This window comes from Balaenoptera physalus (assembly GCF_965194825.1).
Source record: "Balaenoptera physalus genome assembly, chromosome: 17".
NCBI lineage: Eukaryota > Metazoa > Chordata > Mammalia > Artiodactyla > Balaenopteridae > Balaenoptera > Balaenoptera physalus.
The window spans coordinates 39,647,890-39,665,926 of record NC_138895.1 but is presented as its reverse complement, the minus strand read 5'-3'; the positions used below and the strand labels follow the sequence as shown (position 1 = coordinate 39,665,926).

Here is an 18,037-nt window from a genome sequence, read left to right as displayed (position 1 = left end):
AAACAGAAATGCAACCATTTCCAGTAAGCAAGGGAAAGGAAGTATCAGGCACTTTCAGGTGAAAGGTGAATGGAAATTTTTTCCGGGATTTGAGGCACTACTGGGTGTTTTGTGAGATCCGCAGTGCCAAGGCTTCTGAAGTCGCTTGGAAGTGTGCATGAATGCCCAGGTACAAGTTCCCAGTATGTGAGAGCATTTCCATCAACATTCAATAGTTTCTGTCAAATTCACAAGCGTATGTGTCTGTCACAAGAGATCACACAAAAACATTCCTGCATGGTCTCCGTTCTCTGTAGGAAACTGCATGCAGGATGTTAGGCACTTCATGTTCTCTTTGACAGAAATGTGGCACCAGTGATATTCAGCAACTACACTGACTCTTTTTTCACACCGTGTACCATTCTGAGATAGAGGCAAGGCCTCCTTACTCCAAAGCCAATGAAAAACTTCCCATGGCATTCGGACGTTGTCAGAACAGAGAGAGCGGCACGAAGTTTTACTTCGCGTGTTCTTGTACTGAATGCAATGGTGTCACTGTGAGAGACACATGTGGTGATTTGTTCTGTATAACTGGACGGTCTCGATTTATTTATTTATTTTTTAAACATCTTTAGTATTTTGAGGTAAAAGATATTGGAATCTGCGACTAGGTAGGAACGCTTTTTAGTCAGTTTGGTGCAGTATGTTCTCTAACTATGGCGGGATGCCCAAGTCTGCTTCCATTAGGAGAAATTGTAGGCCCGCTGTTCTTCAGCACAGTGCAACAAAATTTGAACGTGTTGAAAATTCCCACACTGTATATCCCTATATAGCATGCCCTATATTGTTTTGAAAACTGGAAACGTGCCTTTCCACAGGTCCCATAAAGCTACAGGTTTACAACCTGAACTCTAAGAAACAACAGGCGGAAATGTTTTCAATCTGTCTGGATAGGCCTGGTGACCTATACACAACGACTGTGTTTCCTAACAGTTGAACTCAGACAGCCTTAGACATCGTTGTCTTTCAGCACAAGTCGCATCCACCCAGTGTTGTAGCCACTGGGAGCAGGCATGACAGACCTTCCATGCTACCCATTCTGAGGTTGAGGGCAATGCTTTGTGATTTTATCGGTTCAAAATGCCAGTATTCGAAAAGCGTTTACACACTGCAGGTGGCACTCTTTTGTATTCTGAAGGTTAATGGGTTTCACGAGACGGAGAGGAAAAAGGTTCCTGTCCGAGGGCTTTCTATGTAGGAAACACGCCCTCCTGTGAGTAAACAGGTATTCTTTTACCTCCGTGAATTTTCGCACCAGTGTCAGAACAGGCGACTTTGGTTCTTTCCCAATACTGGTACCTATCCTGGTGTAGTGCAAACGCTCCTGCCACACCCTTGTACATTAAGCCGGTTGCACAGGTCACGAGAAGCTCTTAGGATCAAGGTAAAACATGAAAGGTTTTTCACACTGTTCCTTCTGTGACAGAAAGCTTTCCTTGTGTGTGACTGGGCAAGCATTTGTAGCACTAATCCTCCATTTCGCATTGGTAAAAACGAGGTATGGTGGAGGGAATCCAGAGGTGTTGGATGTGAGAGGAATGGAAAGCTTTCTTGTCAGTCCAGTGAACATGTATAATCATGTAAAGGATAAAGCCAATTGGTCGTACCCTAAAAAGGACTACTAGGCCCTGTCTTCTTGAACTGGGTGGTAAAGACCTAGGTAATGCAAGGCACACAGGCTCTGCTCTCACATCTATCCTCATTTGGCTCTGACAGCAGCTATTGGAAGACCGTTTCAATGTGTGTCTTCTCCTCAAGAAGAGATAGGATGTCATTTCTCCACGGAAAATCACTCTAAATTCCAAACAGATATGCTGTCTTTTCCAGTAAGCCAGGTAACGGAAGTTTCAGGCATATTCTGCCAAAATTTGAAGGGAGCTTTTCTCCGGGATTTGGAGTCACTGGTGGGTTTTTTGTGAGATCTTCATTATCAAGGCTTCTGAGGTCACTTGGAACTGTCCATGAATGCCCGGGTACAAGTTCCCAGTATGTGAAAGCACTTCCAGCAGCATTCAATGGTTTCTGTCAAATTCATAAAGGTGTGTGTCGCTCACAAGCTGGCATGGCAGAAAATTCATGCATAATCTCCCTTTTGTGTAGGAAACTGCATACAAGGGAGTGAAGAACTTTTGGTTTTATTGACAGCATCGTGGCACCAGTGATACACAGCAAACCCTCTGAGTCTTTCCTCACACCAGGTACCACCCTTTGATAGAGGCAGAGGCTCCCTTAACCCATAGCCAATGAACAATTTCCCATGGCATTCGGACGGTGTCAGAACAGAGACAACGGCATGAAGTTTCTCTTCTTGTGTTGTTACACTGAATGCAATGGTGACTTTGAGAGAGACACAGGTGTTGATTTGTTCTTTATATCTGGATGGTCTGGGTTTATTTATTTATTTATTTAAACAACTTTCAGATTTGGAGGTAAAAGATATTGGAATCTGCGAGTAGGTGGGAAGTCTTTTCAGTTGGTTTGGTGTAGTACGTTCTCTATCTAAGGACGGATGCCCATGACTCTTTCCCTTAGGAGAACTTGTAGGCACGCCATCTTTCAGGAGAGTGCAGGAAATTCAGGATGTATGAAAAATGCCCTTGCTATAAATCCCTATATACCATGTCCTATATTGTTTTGAATCCTGGAAACGTGCCCTTTCCAGAGGTTCCATAAAGCTGCACGTTTACAATCAGAATTCTAGCAAAGAACAAGACTAAGGGTTTTCAATCTGCCTGGAAAGACCTGGTGTGTCCCTATACGCAATAACTGTTCTTCTATCAGTGGAACTCAGAAAGCCTTAGACACTGTTATCTTTCCACGCAAGTAGCTTCCACCAGGTGTTTGAGAGGCTGGGAGCTAACATGACAGTCCTTCCAAGCTACCCATTTTGAGTTTGAAGGCAATGCATTGTGATGTCACGGGTTCAGAATGCCAGTATCCTAAAAACCATTTACACAGTGCTGGTGGCCCTGTTTTCTATCCTGAAGAGTGATATGTTTTACCCCAAGGAGAGGAAAAACGTTCATGGCCGAGGGCTTTCTCTGTAGGAAACAGGAGCTCCAGTGAGTAAGAAGGTACTGTTTGACCTCAGAGAATTGTTGCTCTAGTGTCGGAGCAGGCGACATTGATTCTTTCCTAATACTGGTATCTATCCAGGTATAGTCAAATTCTCCTGCCACACCCTTATACATTAAGGGGGTTGCCCAGGTGTCCAGAAGGGCTTTGAATCAAGATAATACACCAAAGATTTTTCACACTGTTCCTTCTGTGACGGAAAGCTTTCCTGGTGTGCCATTGGGCAAGGATTTGTTCCACTAATCCTCCATCTCGTATTGGTAGGAACGGGGTCTGTTTAATGGAATCCTGAGGTGTTGCATGTGTGAGGAATGAAAAGCTTTCCTGTCAGTCCGCTGAACATGTTTACTCATGTAAAGGCTGAAGCCAATTGGTCGTACTCTGCAAAGGATTACTAGGCCCTCTCTTTTTGAACTGGTTGGTAAAGACCTAGGTAATGCAAAGCACACAGGCTCTGGTCTCACATCTATCCTCATTTGGCTCTGACAGCAGCTATTGGAAGACCATTTAAATGTGTGTCTTCTCCTTGGGAAGAGATGGGATGTCGTTTCTCCATGGAAAATCACTCTAAATTCCAAACAGAAATGATACAGTTTCCAGTAAGCCAGGAAAAAGAAGTTACAGGTGCTTTCGGCTGAAAGGTGGAGGAAATTTTGTCCGGGCTTTGGTGGCCCTGGTGCGTGTTTTGCGAGATCTGCAATGCCAGGGCTTCTGAGGTCGCTTAGAACTGTGCATGAATGTGCGGGTACAAGTTCCCAGTATGTGAAAGCAGTTCTGGCTACAGTCAGTTGTTTCTGTCAAGTTCATAAAGTCATGTGCCTCTCACAAGCGAGCAGGCCAAAGCTTTCATGCACCTTCTCCATTTGGTGTAGGAAACTGCCTCTAAAATGGTGAGGCACTTTGGGTTCTCTTTGACAGAAGCGTGGCACCAGTGATGTACAGGGGTTATACTGAGTCTTTCCTCACACCAGGTACCTCCCTGAGACAGAGTCAGAGGCCACCTTAACTCGGAGCCAGTGAACAATTTTCCAAGGCATTCGGACGGTGTCAGAAGACAGACAGGAGCACGAAGTTTATTTTCGTGTGTTCTTGCACTGATGATATGGAGACTTTGTGAGAGACACAGGTGGTGATTTCTTCTATATAACTGGACAGTCTCGATTTATTTATTTATTTATTTGAAACTACCTTAGGATTTGGAGGTAAAAGATATTGGAATCTTCCACTAGGTGGCAATGCTTCTACGTGGTTTGGTGCAGGATGCTGCCTATATAAGGAAGGTTGCCCATGTTTGCTTCGCTTCTGAGAACTAGGAGGCCTGCTGTCCTTCAGCAGAGTGCAGGATATTCAGTATGTGTGAAAAAATGCCCATGCTTTTTAGACCTATAGAGTATGCCCTTAATTGTTTGGAAACCTAGAAACGTGCCTTTTCCAGAGGTCCCGTCAGGCTACACGTTTACAATCTGAATTCTAACAAAGAACGGGGGAAAGTGTTTTCAAACTGTCTGGAAAGGCCTGGTGACCCTATACGCAATGACTGTGTTTCTTCAGAGTGGAACGTAGAATGCCTTAGACACCTTTGTCTTTCAGCATAAGTACCTTCCACCCGGTGTTGGAGCAGCTGGGAACAAGCATGACAGACCTTCCAAGCTACCCATTCTGAGGTTTAAGGCAAGGCTCTGTGATGTCACGTTTTCGGAATGCCAGTATCCAAAAAAGATTTTTCACACTGCTGGTGGCCCTGTTTTCTATTCTGAAAGATGATGTGTTTCTCACTACAGAGAGGAAATTCGTTCGTGTCCGAGTACTTTCCGTGTAGGAAACAGGAGCTCCAGTACGAATGCAGGTGCTGTTCGACCTCAGATTATAGTTGCACCAGTGTTGGAACAGGCAACTTCGGTTTTTTTCCTAAAGTAGGTATCTATCCGTGGGTAGTGCAAACGCTCCTGCCATGCCCTTATATATTATGGCATTTGCTCATCTCACCAGAAGCTCTTGGGATCATGATAACACACCAAAGGTATTTCACACTGTTCCTTCTGTGACGGAAAGTTTCCTCGTGTGGGATTGGGCAATGATTTGTTCAAGTAATCCTCCATCTTGCATTGGTAAAAACGAGGTCTGGTGGAGGGAATCCAGAGGTGCTGCATGTCCGAGGAATGGTAAGCTTTCCTGTCAGTCCGTTCAACATGTTTACTCATGGAAAGGATGAAGCCAATTAGTCTTAACCTACCAAAGCACAAATAAGATCTGTCTTCTTGAACTGGGTGGTAAACTCCTTTGTCATGCAAGGCACACAGGCTCTGGTCTCCCTCTGTGTTCCTTTGGCTCCGAAAGCAGCTCTTGGAAGAACGTGTAAATGTTGGTCTTCTCCTCGAGAATACATGGCTTGGCGTTTCTCCACGGAAAATCACTCTAAACTCCAATCAAAAATGCTACCTTTTCCAGTAAGCCAGGGAACGTAGTTTCAGGAAATTTCGGCCGAAATTTGAAGGGAGATTTCTCCTGGATTTGGAGTCACTGGTGGGTTTTTTGTGAGATCTTCAGTGCCAAGGCTTCTGAGGTCATTTGGAAGTGTGCCTGAATGCCCGGGTACAAGTTGCCAGTATGTGAAAGCACTTCCGGCTACATTCAATGGTTTCTGTCAAATTCATAAAGGTTGTGTCTCTCACAAGCTAGCATGCAAGAACATTCACGCACGATCTCCCTTTAGTGTAGGAAACTGCGTACAATGGGGTGAGGCACTTTGGGTTCTCTTTGACAGAATCATGGCTCCGGTGACCCAGCAGTCACACTGAGCCTTTCCTCACACCAGGTACCACCCTTTGATAGAGGCAGAGGCACCTTTACCCGTAGCCAATGAACAGTTTCCCATGGCTTTCAGACAGTGTCATAACAGAGACAACAGCACCGATATTCTCGTCTTGTGTTCTTACACTAAATGCATATGGTGAGTTTGAGAGAGACAAAGGTGTTGATTTCTTCTTTATATCTGGACCGTCTGGGTTTATTATTTATGTTTTTAAACAACTTTTGGATTTGGAGGTACAAGATATTGGAATCTGCGATAGGTGAGAATGTTTTTCAGTCAGTTTTGTATAGTACGTTATCTACCTAAGGACAGATGCCTATGTCTGCTTCCCCTAGGAGAACTTATAGGCACGCTGTCCTTCAGCAGAGTACAGGAAATTCAGGACGTGTGGAAAATGCCCTTGCTATATATCCCTTTTTAGCATGTCCTATGTTGTTTTGAACCCTGGAAACATGCTCTTTGCAGCGCTTTAATAAAGCTTCACGTTTACAACTTGAATTCTAACAAAGAACAGGGCGAAGTGTTTTCAGTCTGCCTGGAAAGACCTGTTGTCCCTATACAACATGACTGTTTTTCTATCAGTGGAACTCAGAATGAGTTAAACACCATTGTCTTTCGGCGCACGTAGCTTCCACCAGGTGTTGGAGTGGCCTGGAGCTGGTATGACAGACTTTCCAAGCTACCCATTCTGAGATTAAGTCAATGCTTTGTGATGTTACACATTCAGAATGCCAGTATCCTAAAAAGCGTTAAAACATTGCTGGTGGCCCTGTTTTCTACTCTATGTGGTGATATGTTTTATGCCAAGAGAGGGAAGACTTCCGTGTCCGAGTGCTTTCCATGTAGGAAACAGAAGCTCCAGTGAGTAAGCAGGTACTGTTAGACCTTAAAGAATTGTTGCTCTAGTGTCGGAACAGGCGACTTTGCTTCTTTCCTAAAATTGGTATCTATCCGGGTGTAGTGCAAATACTCCTTCCACACCCTTATACATTAAGGGGGTTTCCCAGGTGTCCAGAAAGTCTTAGGATCAAGATAACACACCAAAGGTTTTTCACACTGCTCCTTCTGTGACAGAAAGCTTTCCTGGTTTGTGATTGGGCAAGGAATTTTTCCACTAATCCTCCATTTCCCTTTGGTAAAAAAGAGGTCTGGTGTACCAAATCCAGAGGTGCCGCATGGGCGAGGAATGGAAAGCTTTCCTGTTTGTCCATTCAACATGTTCACTTATGGAAAGGATGAAAGCAATTGGCCGAACTCTACCAAAGAACTACTAACTCCTGTCTTCTTCTACTGGGTGGTAAAGACCTAGGTCATGAAAGGGATACAGCCTCTTCCCTCACATCTATCTTCATTTGGCTCTGAGAGAACCTATTGCAAGACCGTTTTAATGTGTCTTTTCTCCTCGAGAAGAGATGGCATGTTGTTTCTCCACAGAAAATCACTCTAAACTCCAAACAGAAATGTGACCTATTCCAGTAAGCTAGGGAATGGAAGTTTCAGGCACTTGCAGCTGAGAGGTGATGGGAAACTTTGTCCGGGATTTAAGGCATGAGTGTGTTTTTTGTGACATCTTCAGGGACAAGGATTCTGAGGTTGCTGGAAGTGTGCATGAAGTACAAGTTCCCAGTATGTGAAACACTTCCGGCTACATTCAATGGCTCCCGTGAAATTCATAAATGTATGTGTTTCTCAGAAGCTAGCAAGCCAAAACATTCATGCACGATCTCCCTTTTTTGTAGGAAACTGTGTCCAATGGCGTGAGGGACTTCGGGTTCTCTTTGACATAATCGTTCCACCAGTGATACACAGCGGCCACACTGACTCTTTCTTCACACAAGGTACCACCAATTTTACAGGCAGAGGCGTCGTTAACCCATAACCAATGAACAATTTATGCATGGCATTCTGATGTTGTCAAAACATAGACAACGGCACGAAGTTTCTCTTCTTGTGTTCTCACACTGAATGCAGAAGTGACTCTCTGAGAGACACAGGTGTTCATATGTTCTTTATGTCTGGATGATCGGAGTTTATTTATTTATTTTTTAAAACACCTTTAAGATTTGAAGGTAAAAGATATTGGAATCTGCACATAGGTGGGAACGCTGCTTTTCAATCGGTTTGGTGCAGTATGTTCTCTCTCTAAGGATGGATGTCCATGTTTGCTTCCCTCAGGAGAACTTGTAGGCCTGCTGTCCTTCAGCAGAGTGCCGGAAATTCAGGATGTGTGAAAAATGCCCTTGCTATAATCCCTAAATAGCACAACCTATATTGTTTTGAAGCCTGGAAACGTGCTCTTTCCAGAGGTTCCATAAAGCTGCACGTTTACAGCCTGAATTCTAACAAAGAACAGGGGTAATTGTTTTCAAACTGTCTGGAAAGTGCTGGTGTCCCTATACGCAATGACTCTTTCTTATCAGTGGAACTCAGAAAGCCTGAGACACCGTTGCCTTTCAGCCCAAGTAGCTTCCAACAGGTGTTGGATCGGCTCAGAGCTGGCATCACAGACCTCCCAAGCTACAAATTCTGAGGTTTAAGGCAACACTTTGTGATGTTACGGGTTCAGAATGCCAGTATCCAAAAAAGCGTTTTCACACTGGTGGTGGCCCTGTTTTCTGTTCTGAAGGGTGATGTGTTTTACGCCAAGGAGAGGAAAAACATTCGTCTCTGAGTGGCTTCCTTGTAGGAAACAGGAGCTCCAGTGAGTAATCAGGTACTGTGACTTCAGGGAATTGTGGCTCTAGTGTTGGAAGAGGCGACTTTGATTGATTCCTAAAATTGGTATCTATCCGGGTGTACTGCAAATGCTTCTGCCACACCCTTATACATTAAGGTGTTGCCTAGGTCACCAGAAGCTCTTAGGATCAAGATAACACACCAAAGGTATTTCACACTGTCCCTCTCTGACAGAAAGTTTTCCTGGTGTGAGATTGGGCAAGGATTTGTTCCACTAATGTTCCCTCCCGCATTGGTAGAAAAAAGGTCTGGTGGAGGGAATCCAGAGGTGTTGCATGTGTGAGGAATGGAAAGCTTTCCTGTCAGTTCATTCAACATGTTTACTAATGGAAAGGATGAAAACAATTGTTCGAACTCCACCAAAGAACTACTAAGCCCAGTCTTCTTCAACTGGGTGATAAAGACCTAAGTCATGAAAGGCACACAGCCTCTTACCTCACATCTATCTTCATTTGGCTCCTAGAAGAGCTATTGGAAGACTCTCAATGTGTTTCTTCTCATCAAGAAGAGATGGCATTGTGTTTGTCCACAGAAAAATCACTCTAAGCTCCAAACAGAAATGCAACCTTTTCCAATAAGCCAGGGAGTTGAAGGTTTAGGCACCGTCAGCTGAAAGTTGAAAGGAAATTTTGTCCGGGCTGAGGCACTGGTGAGTGTTTTGTGAGATCCGCAGTGCCAAGTCTTCTGAGGTCACTGTGAAGTGTGCATGAATGCCCGGGTAAAAGTTCCAAGTGTGTGAAAGCATTTCCACCCACATTCATTACTTTCTGTCAAATTCATAAACGTATGTGTCTCTCCCAAGTGAGCAGGCCAAAACATTCATGCATGGTCTCCATTCTTTAGAGGAAACTGCGTCCACACTGTGAGGCACTTCGGGTTCTCGTTGACAGAAATGTGGCACCAGTGATACACAGAGGCTACACTGAGTCTTCTGTCACATCTTGTACCACTCTGAGATAGAGGCAGAGGCCTACTTAGTACAAAGACAATGAAAAAATCCCCACGGCATTCGGACAGTGTCAGATCAGAGAGAGAAACACAAAGTTTTTCTTCATGTTTTCTTTTACTGAATGCAATGGTGACATTATGAGAGACACATGTGGTGATTTGTTCTTTATAACTGAACGGTCTCGATTTATTTATTGAATTTGTTAAACAACTTTAGGATTATAAGGTAAAAGATATTGGGATCTGCGACTAGGTGTACAGGCTTTACAGTCAGTTTGGTGTAGTACGTTCTCTATCTAAGGACGAATGCCCATGTTGCTTCAATTAGGAGAACTCATAAGCTGCTGTCCTTCAGCAGAGTGCAGGAAATTCAGTACGTGTGAAAAACACCCTTGCAATATATCCCTATATAGCATGTCCAATATTGTTTTGAACCCTGGAAACGTGCCCTTTCTAGAAGTTCCATAAAGCTGCACGTTTACAACCTGAGTTCTAACAAAGAACAGGGGGATGTGCTTTCATTCTGCCTGGAAAGACCTGGTGTCCCCATACACAATGACTGTTTTTCTATCAATGGATCTCAGCGTTAGACACCATTGTCTTTGCACGCAAGTAGCTTCCACCTGTTGTGGGAGAGGCTGGGAGCTGGCATGACAGACCTTCCAAGCTACCCATTCTGAGGTGGAAGGCAACACTTTGTGATGTTACGTGTTCAGAATGCCGGTATCCTATAAAGCGTTTACACACTGCTGGTGGCCCTGTTTTATATTCTGAAGGGTGATATGTTTTATGCCAAGGAGAGGATGAGTGTTTTCCGTGTAGGAAACAGGAGCTCAAGTGAGTAAGCAGGTACTCTTTGACCTTAGAGAAGTGTTGCTGTAGTGTCAGAATAGGCGAGTTTGATTCTTTCCTAAAGTTGGTATCTATCCCGGTGTAGTGCAAATGCTCCTGCCACACACTTATACATTAAGGGGTTACCCAGCTGTCCAGAATTTCTTAGGATCAAGATACACACCAAAGGTTTTTCACACTGTTTCTTCTGTGACAGAAAGTTTTCCTGGTGTGGTATTGGGCAAGGATTTTTCCCACTCCTCCTCCATCTCACATTGGTATTAAACCGGGTCTGGTGGAGGGAATCCAGAGATGCTGCATATGCGAGGAATGGAAAGCTTTCTTATTAGTCCATTCAACATGTTCACTGATGGAAAAGATGAAAGTAATAGGTCGAACTCTACCAAAGAACTACTAATCCCTGTCTTCTTGAACTGGGTTGCAAAGACCTAGGTAATGAAAGACACACAGCCTCTTGCCTCACATGTATCTTCACTTGGCTCCGAGAGAAGCTATTACAAGACCATGTTAAAATGTCTCTTCTCCTCGAGAAGAAATGGCATGTTGTTTCTCCACAGAAAATCACTCTAAACTCCAAACAGAAATGCGCCCTTTCCAGTAAGCCAGGGAAAGGAAGTTTCAGGCACCTGAAAGGTGAAAGGAAATTTTGCCCCGTTTTGAGGTCCTGTTGGGTGTTTTCTGAGATCCGTAGTGCAAATGCTTCTGAGGTCGGTTGGAAGTGTGCATGAATGCCCAGGTACAGGTTCCAAGTATGTGAAAGCCTTTCCACCAACATTCAATACTTTCTGGCAATTACACAAACTATGTGTCTCTCACAAGACAGCACACCAAAATATTCATGCTCCTACATGCTCCATACCCGGGGGGTGATGTTTTTGGGCTGACTGGGGAATTGTTCCTTGCCTCTGGATTTGGAGGCCTCTACATCTCTCACAGGGAAGTACATGATCTGAGGGTAGACTCAAATTTGTCACTGTATACCACTGGTGCCAGGAAACTATCAAAGAGAAACTGAAGTGAGTCAGCTCCGTGTCATCAATTGCCTACACAGAAGGCACACCGTGCTTGAAAGTTCTGGCTTCCTACACGGCGAGAGACACATACCCTTATGGATTTGAAAGCAAGCCTTAGCAGTTGACAGCAAAGGCTCTCACATACGGGGAACTTGTCCCCGACCACACTTGCATGCATCCCAGCGGATACAGATGCTTTTGCCATGCACTTTTTGCAAAATACACATCTTCTCCTCCAAACAACGAACAAGTTCTCTTCAACGGTCAGTGAAAAGGCCATTAAAGTCCCCACCTCTCGCATAACGGGAAAGTTAATCCGTGTGTCTTATGAGAGAGAGTGTTTTGCGTGGAAAAATGATAGCATCCTCCTAATGAGGAGAAGACCACACATAAACATGGCCTTACAAAACTTCTGTTGTAATGAGATATGAATACATGCAAAAGCAGAGCCCATCTGCTCTGCATGCCTTGGTTATTTGTCAGTTCGTTGAAGAACAAAGGCCTATTAGTCCTTTGGTAGGGTAGGACACATTGGCCCCATTTTTCTGGGAGTAAAATAGTTGATAGCGTGGAAAGGATAACGTTCCATTCCCGGTTTATTCAGCACTCTTCGATTCCCTCAAGCAACCCTCGTTAGTAACACTGAGAGATAGAGATTTAGAGGGAAAAATCCTTGAGAAAGTTCCACACCAGGAAGCTTTCCTTCACCGAAGGAATACCGTGTGGAAAACTTTTTGGTAGTGTCTTGTTTCTGGTGACATGGGCAACCCATTGTCTTCTATTGGGGGGGCGGCAGCCTTGCCACAGTATGTGGTGAGTTATCAACTCGTGTAATGAACCAAAGTTGCCTGTTCCAACACTGGTGCAACAAGTCTCTGAGTTCTAACAGTGCTCGCTTCAAACACTGTTACTACATTTCCTGCATTGAAAGTGCTCGGGCATGAATGTTTTCCTCCTCTGTGGCATGAACCACATTACACTCCTGAGTCGCCAACAATCTCACCAGAAGTTTGGCCATGGTTTCTTTTATTGACAGTTTAAACATGGAGCATCAAAAGGCCTTATGTTGAACCCGAGAATCGGTATATTGGCAGGTCTATCCTGACGGCTCTGAGCTGCTCCAAACGCGGGGGGGTGAGGGTTGTTGGGCTGTAAATGACGGTGAATAAGACTTTCTGTGTTTGGTTATTAAGAAACACAGTCCTAGCGCATATGGGTACAGGCGTTTCCCTAGATATTTGAAAATATTTCACCACGTTCCTTGCTAGAAATCAGGTGTTGAATCTTCAATGTCATAGGTCTTCGAAAATCGGCCTGGTTCCTGGGTCAACACATTACAGCCCAGGCTTTTAGGATATACAGCATGATGAATTTGTGCACATCCTCAATTTCCTGCAATCTCTTGGACGATACAGGGCCAACAAGTCACCAGTGGAAGCAAACATAGGCATCATATCTCGGATGTAGACATACAACAATCTACTGACTGAAAAGCATTCCCACCTAGTCGCAGACTCCAACCTCATTTACCTTCAAAGCTTAAGGCTGTTTAAAAAAAAAAAATTGAGTCGGTTCAGGTGAACAAATCACCGCCTGAGTCTCCTACAAGGTCGCCATTGCGTTCAGTATAAGATCTGGTGAAGAAACTCTTCGTGCTTTTATCTTCGTTTTGATACCTTGTGACTGCTTGGGAAATTGTTTGTTACCTCTGAGTTTGGTGGCCCCAGTCTCTCTCAAAGGGAAGTACATGATGTGAGGAGAGACTCGAATTTGCCACTGCGTATCACTGGTGCCAGGAAGGGGTCAAAGAAACCAAAAGTGTGTCAGCTCCGTGGCATCAGTTACCTACAGAGAAGGCAAAACATGCAGGAAACTTCTGCCTCTTACACTGTGAGAGATACATACGCTTAGGAATTTGAACACAAGCCTTAGCAGGTGACAGCAAAGGCTCTCACGTATGAGAAACCTGTACCCGGGCACTCTTGCATGCCTCCCAGCGAATACAGATGCCTTTGCAGTGCACGTTTTGCAAAAGACACATCTTCTCCTCCTAATCCCGGACACAAGGTCTCTTCAACTGTCAGTGAAAAGCCCATTAAATTTCCCACCTGTGGCATCCCAGGGAAGGTAACACGTGTGTCTTACAGGTTACAGTGCATTTGCATGGAGAAAGGTATGCCTCCTCCACTTGAGGAGCAGACCACACATAAATATGGCCATCCAAAACTTCTCTTGTAGCCAGTTGTGAATACATGCAAATCCAGGGCCCTTCTGTTCTGCATGCCATGGGACTTTGCCAGGCCGTTGAAGAAGAAAGACCTGTTAATCCTTTGATAAGGTAGGACACCTTGGCTGCATTATCTTTGGGAGTCAAAGAGTTGACTGCATGGAAAGGAAAACTTTCCCTTCCCAGTTTTTCAGCACTCTTGGATTCCCTCAACCAGCCCTCTTTTATAACAATGCGAGATGGAGAATTAGTTGGGAAAGAATCCTTGTGCAAGTTCCACACCAGGAAGATTTCCTTCACCAAAGGAATACTGTGTGGAAGCCTTTTTGGTAGTGTCTTGCTTCTGGTGACATGGGCACCCCATTGTCTTCTATTGGGGGGACAGCAGCATTGCCACAGTGTGCGGTGAGTTACCAACTCGTGTAATGAACCAAAGTCGCCTGTTCCAACACTGGTGCAACAAGTCTCTGAGTTCTAACAGTGCCTGCTTCAAGCACTGTTACTATATTTCCTGCACTGAAAGCGCTCAAGAATAAATGTTTTCCCCCTCTGTGGCAGGAACCACATTACACTCCTGAGTCGCCAAAAATCCCACCAGAAGTTTGGCGATGGTTTCATTTACTGGCAGTTTAAACATGGATCATCAAAAGGCCTTATCTTGAACCCGAGAATCGGTATATTTGCAGATCTATCCTTACGGCTCTGAGCTGCTCCAAACCCGAGGGCGTGAGCGTTCGTGGGCTGTAAATGACGGGGAATAAGCTTTTCTGTGTTTGGTTACTAAGAAACACAGTCTTAGCGCATATGGGTACCAGGCGTTTCCCTAGACATTTGAAAAGATTTCACCACGTTCCTTGCTAGAAATCAGGTGTTGAATCTTCAATGTCATAGGTCTTCGAAAATCGGCCTGGTTCCTGGGTCAACACCTTACAGCCTTGGTTTTTACGATATGCAGCATGCTGAATTTGTGCACATCCTCAATTTCCTGCACTCTCTTGGATGAAACAGGGCCAACAAGTCACCAGGGGAAGCAACCATAGGCATCATTTCTTGGATGTAGACATAGTGCCATCTACTGACTGAAAAGCGTTGCCGCCTAGTCGTAGATTCCAACCACAATTTACCTTCAAACCTTAAGGCTGTTTAAAAAAAAAAACAATTGAGTCGGTTCAGGTGAACATATCACCGCCTGAGTCTCCGACAAGGTCGCCATTGCATTCAGTATAAGATCTGGTGAAGAAACTCTTCGTGCTCGTATCTTCGTTTTGATACCTTGTGACTGCTTGGGAAATTGTTTGTTACCTCTGCGTTTGGTGGCCCCAGTCTCTCTCAAAGGGAAGTACATGATGTGAGGAGAGACTCAAATTTGCCACTACATATCACTGGTGCCAGCAAACTGTCAAAGAGAGCCCGAAGTGTCTCAACCCATTGGCGTCAATTACCTACACAAGAGGGCCACCGTGCATGAATGTTCTGACTTCCTACATTGTGAGAGACCCATAGCCTTATGAATTTGAACACAGGCCTTATAGGTGCCCGCAAATGCTTTCACGTACTAGGACCTTGGACCCTGGCACTCCTGCATGCCTCCAAGTGAATACAGACACCTTCGCCCTGTACGTCTTGCAAAATACACATCTGGTCCTCCGAACCACAGACACAGGATACCTTCAATGTTCACAGAAAAACCCATTAAAATTCCCACCTCTGGCCTACTGGGAAAGGTAACACTTGTGTCTTGGAGCTTAGAGTGAATTTCCCTGGAGAAATGCATGCATCCTTTCCTCGAGGAGAAGACCACACATGAACATGGGCTTTCAAAATTTCAGTTGTAGCCAATTGTGAATACACGCAAAACCAGAGACCGTCTGCTCTGCATACCCTGGTTCTTTGTCAGTCTGTTGAAGACTACAGGTCCTCTTAGTCCTCTTGTAGAGTAGGAAACATTCGCTCCATTTTCTCTCCGAGGAAAATTTTTGACTGTGCAAAAAGGACAATTTTCTCTCCCCGGTTGATTCAGCAGTACTGGATGCCCTCAACCAGTCCTCGTTTGTAACAATGCAAGATGCAGAATTAGTGGAACAACCTCCCTGTGCATGTTCCACACCAGCAAGCTTTCCTTAACCAGAGGAATACTGTGTGGAAACTTATGGGGAAGTGTCTTGCTTCTGGTTACAAGGGCAACCTATTGTCTGGTATTGGTGCGGCAGCCACCTTGGCACTAAGATCAGGGAGATACCAACTTGTGTAATGAAACAAAATCACCTGTTCCAACACTGGTGCCACAAGTCTCTGAGTTCGCCCAGTGCCTGCTTCATGCACTGCTGCAACGTTTCCTATACAGCAGCACTCGGGCATGAAGGATTTCACCCTCTGTGGCAAGAAACACGTTACCCTTCTGGGTCAAGAAGAAGCCCAGCAGCATCGTGGACCAAGTTTCTTTTTATTGGCATTTTGAACGCCGAGCTTCACAATTCCTTGTCTTCAACCTTAGAATGGCAATCTTGGGAGCTCTGTACTTCCTGTGCCTACATGCTCCATATGCGGAGGGTGACGTTTCTGGGTTTTAAGCACTCAGTGAACAAGTTTTTCTCTATTGGCTTGTTAAGAATCAGAGTGGTCGTGTATATGCGAACCAGATGTTTCCATACAAGTTGGAAAAGACTTCCCCCCATGCTTTGGTAGAATTGAAGTTGTACACCTGCAGCTTTTTACCTCTTCTGCAAAGGGAGTCTCTCCAGGTTCAACTCATTAGAGCCCAGCCTTTCGGGATATAGAACTTACTATATTTTGTGCCCTTCCTCAATTTCCTTTACTCTGCTAAAAGAAAGAGGACCAAAAAGGTCACCAGGGGAAGCAAACTGAGGCCTCTTTACTTGGATGCAGACATAGTGCCTTCAACTGACTGAAAGGTTTCCCGCCTACTCGTAGATTCCAACCAAATTTACCCTCAAAGCTAAACGTTGTTTGAAACCAAGAATCGAGACTCTTCAGTTATAAAGAACCGATCACAGCCTGAGTCTACTACACTTTCGCATTGCATTCCTTCTAAGAACAAACGAAGAAATTCTTAGTGCTAGTATCTTAGTTTTGAGATCTTGTGACTGATTGGGGAATTGTTCCTTGCCTCTGGGTTTGGAGGCCTCTTCCTCTCTCATAGGGAAGTACATGATGTGAGGGGAGACTGAAATTTACCACTGAATATCACTGGTGCCAGGAAAAGGTCAAAGAGAACCCAAAGTGGGTCAGCTCCGTGACTCCAGTTACCTATAGAGAAGGTACACTGTGCAGGATAATTCTGGCTTCCGACACTGTGAGAAACAGATATGCTTATGAATTTTAACGCAAGCCTTAGCAGGTGACAGCAAAGGCTCTCACGTATGAGGAACTTGTACCCGGGCACTCTTGCATGCCTCCCAGCGAATAGAGATGCCTTTGCAGTGCACGTTTTGCAAAAGACATATCTTCTCCTCCTAATCCCGGACACAAGGTCCCTTCAACTGTCAGTGAAAAGCCCATTAAATTTCCCACCTGTGGCATACCGGGGAAGGTATCATGTGTGTCTTGTAGGTTACAGGGCATTTGTGTGGAGAAATGTATACCTCCACCACTTGAGGAACACACCACACATCAATATGCCCGTCTAAAACTTCTCTTGTAGCCAGTTGTGAATACATGCAAACCCAGAGCCCGTCTGCTCTGCATGCCGTGGTTCTTTGACATGCCGTTGAATAAGAAAGACCTGTTAGTCCTTTGGTAGGATAGGACACCTTGGCAGCATTATCTTCGGTAGTCAAAGAGTTGACTGTGGAAAGGAAAACTTTCCCTTCCCGGTTTTTCAGCACTCTTGGATTCCCTCAACCAGCCCTCCTTTATAACAATGCGAGATGGAGAAATAGTGGAAGAAAACCCTTGTGCAAGTTCCACACCAGGAAGATTTCCTTCACCGAAGGAATACTGTGTGGAAAACTTTTTTTTGTGTCTTGCTACTGGTGACATGGGCAACACATTGTCTTCTCTTGGGGCGGCAGCAGCCTTGCCACAGTGTGCGTTGAGTTACCAACTCGTGTAATGAACCAAAGTCGCCTGTTCCAACACTGGTGCAACAAGACTCTGAGTTCTAACACTGCCTGTTTCAAACACTGTTTCTACATTTCCTGCACTGAAAGAGCTCGGGCATGACTGTTTTCCCCCTCTGTGGCATGAACCACATTACACTCCTGAGTCACCAAAAATCCGACCAGAAGTTTGGCCATGGTGTCTTTTATTGGCATTTTAAACACGGAGCATCAAAAGGCCTTATGTTGAACCCGAGAATCGGTATATTTGCAGGTC

At 44.8% G+C, this 18,037-nt stretch overlaps 1 long non-coding RNA gene across 1 annotated transcript; it reads right to left on the bottom strand.

Annotated features, from left to right (window-relative positions):
* Positions 1–1,741: 1,741 nt before the first annotated feature.
* On the bottom strand, positions 1,742–17,462 carry LOC309646804. The gene is made up of 2 exons (XR_014255588.1): positions 7,566–17,462; positions 1,742–2,038 (listed from the first exon to the last, which is right to left on the bottom strand). It is a non-coding gene; the product is annotated as an uncharacterized lncRNA (long non-coding RNA).
* Positions 17,463–18,037: the final 575 nt, after the last annotated feature.